Source organism: Haliotis rubra, unplaced genomic scaffold, assembly GCF_003918875.1.
Source record: "Haliotis rubra isolate DU_JTF1 unplaced genomic scaffold, ASM391887v1 Scf150, whole genome shotgun sequence".
Classification (NCBI taxonomy): domain Eukaryota; kingdom Metazoa; phylum Mollusca; class Gastropoda; order Lepetellida; family Haliotidae; genus Haliotis; species Haliotis rubra.
In genome coordinates this window covers 179,242-182,249 of record NW_025765448.1, presented here as the reverse complement: position 1 = coordinate 182,249, position 3,008 = coordinate 179,242, and positions in this window count along the sequence as shown.

Sequence of the window (3,008 nt, the reverse complement as noted above, 5' to 3'; positions counted from 1 at the left end):
ATGATAGGTGGTGAGATCAGCGGGTGTACCAGATCTGCAGAATTATCAACATTATTGAAATCTGAATGTGTTCAAGGCGCGACTTTTACGCACAATATTATAACAGCCAACCTTATGCCTCGGTATATTGGCAAAAGAATATTCAGAAAGAAATCATTTCCTATTTGAAGAGAATATGCTGCTTTTATGGAAAAAGTATGGAATCCTAGAAGGGATGTTGTTGCAAAAACACCAAAACAACCACAACAACCAAAAAACAACAGTCAGATTTCACGACAATGCGATCTTGCGACAAATGTCGCTTTGGAGAATTTTGACTTTCTTTGCTTGTTGTAAGTATTGTAGATCTTTATAGCCCGTTTGTTCTCAAAACTGAATACTCATGCCCAATTTGTAAACAGATAAGAATTAGAAATGTATCGTCTTGATTGTCACGAACGAATGAGGACAAGTGGCATGGTTCACACCAGAACAAGCGAAAGGTAGCCAATCTGTTGAATATGACTCGTTATGTGATGTGTAGCAACATGTTGCCCAAGGCCACCGGAGGTCAGGTTACTGACCACAAGCGAATCTCGGTGACCACTTAACCACCATAACAAATCTACATATTCCAGCCAGAGGCCAATGGGTTTAGACCGTAGACACTGGGGAAAATGCCGATGGTTTTGTTTAAGGTTTCAGAAGAGACGAGAATCATTCTGGATATTTCTGGATACGCGGTAAGACGACCTGGCAGATTGTATGATAGGTGGCGACTGGTCGGAGCCACTTCATATTGCCAATGGAAAGGTCGCGGGGCATAACTAGCGAGGACAACATACTGGTACCAGTAGGTGTATCGTTAGTGCTATGCTGTTGTGTCCTTAAGACTCGATAACGCTCGATAACTACCGAGCACGTGTTGCAATTGACTATCACCTGCAGCAAAACATCACCAGAATTCTAATTCCCGATCTTTACCCTATAACTCACGTTTGGGACATGATCGTGACACCTGACTCCCTTTCTTTCTGTGGACACGTGAAGATCCGGGTTAGACTTGATCTTCAGTAACCCATGCGTGTCTCCCCCGTGAAGATCCGGATTAGAATTGATCTTCAGTAACCCATGCTTGTCGTAAGAGGCAACTATCGGGATCGGGTGGTCAGACTCGCTGACTTGGTCAACAGATGTAATCGTATCCCAATTGCTTTGATCGATGCTCATGATGTTGATCACTGGAATGTCTCGAATGACTCGATTATTTACAGACCGCCGCCATATATATGGAATATTGCCGAGTGTGGTGTAAAACTAAACTCATTCACTCACTCACTTTGTTAGACAGCAAACCAGTTGCACGGCCAGCACTCAACAAGTCAAAGTCTTCAGCTCTCACAGTCGAACCCAGGCGTGACGAGCGAGCACTCTAACCACTAGGCTAGACTGCCCCCAGAGTATTGTTGAGACATGGTGAAAGAAAGTGAATCAGCATCTCTGCTTCAAGGCCAATCCGTTGGATATCCAACGTGCAAACACAAGGGATACAGGGATGATCTACTTCACCAACTATGGTTAAAAAGCAGTGTTGGTTCAGCCCATAAGAAGAATTTTGAAACAAACATATTCTCTTTTGGTTCCCAGTACTCAGATTCTTATAAATCATATTATTCTCCTAGCCAAGAAATACATACATAATATGAGCATAAAAAATAACATTCCTGTATTTTGGAGCTTCAAGAAATCTCTTCAAGAGAAATTGAAAACAGAAAGATGTACTGTAACAAAGAACAATAAAGAACATAAATTTGGGCAAAAATGGAGACCACTGGTGGGTATGCTTCAATAGTTCCAGTCTCAGTATATCTTTTGGTATAAACATGTGAAAATGTATTTGACATTTAGATATTTGACATTTAAATGTATCTAGATTGAATTAATGTGGTGTATGTAAAGCCTATGTTAATATATGTATACTCTTGAACTGAATAGAAATATTTTTGAAAAAAAACCAACAAAAAACATCATCACCAGTTTGGCCCCTGAGCATTGTGACAAACGCCTCTAGGAACATTGATAGCATAAAGTTTTTGATTAAGACGAAACAAAATATATGTTTTACACAGTGGGCTCGGTATGAGCAGCCGAATCAACAAACCGAGGCCATTCTACAATTCTAGGCAGGGAGGGTCAAAGTGGTGTATTCGACTGCAGGGGACACTATAGCCGGCCTCGGTTCCCTCAAGCACCTGACTCCCTTTCTTTCTGTCATTGACAGAGGGATTCAACCCACAGCAAACCGGTTGCCCAAGCCAGTCGCCTCTTAAGACTAGCAACGGAATGCTGGGGACAGATTCCACCCTTTGTCCCCACGGGGTAACAGTTTGAGGGCAATTTTACTTCGTTACATCCACGCTGCAATAACAGAGACAACAGTAGCCACAGACACCATGCAATCCAAACATTTATAGAGCAGTATCTTCAACATCTCCACAAAGATATTTATACTTATGAGAATATTCATTTCGAAAATGATTTAATATATATATATATATACATATACAATTTGCTTTCGGTGCTAAGAACGTACAAAGGATATTCGAAACGCTATTTTTGAGGGCATCATTTATGTACAAGACGTCCATTCATTGCCATACATAGGAGACCAGCTGAACAGACCGAGGGCTCTCGGGATTGATTCATCCTTAGCATGATAAAGTCACTAAAAGAACTAAAAAAGAAACAAAACAAAATCAACACAGAAAAAAACAAAGCATAAACAAACAACACTTTTGACAAGAATTAGCTATAACGTCATATTTCATTAAATGATATAATGCTCGTTGTCAAGGAAACGGCATTGTTTACAAGGGTCCGCACTTAACACGTGAGTGCCGAGTGCGGCTTAAAGCTAAACTCACTAAACACGTGAGTGCCGTATGATAATTGTGTCAGCATGTGGCTATATATATATATACACACAATGGCATGTACACTACAGTAGAATGACAACAGGGTGTGAAATA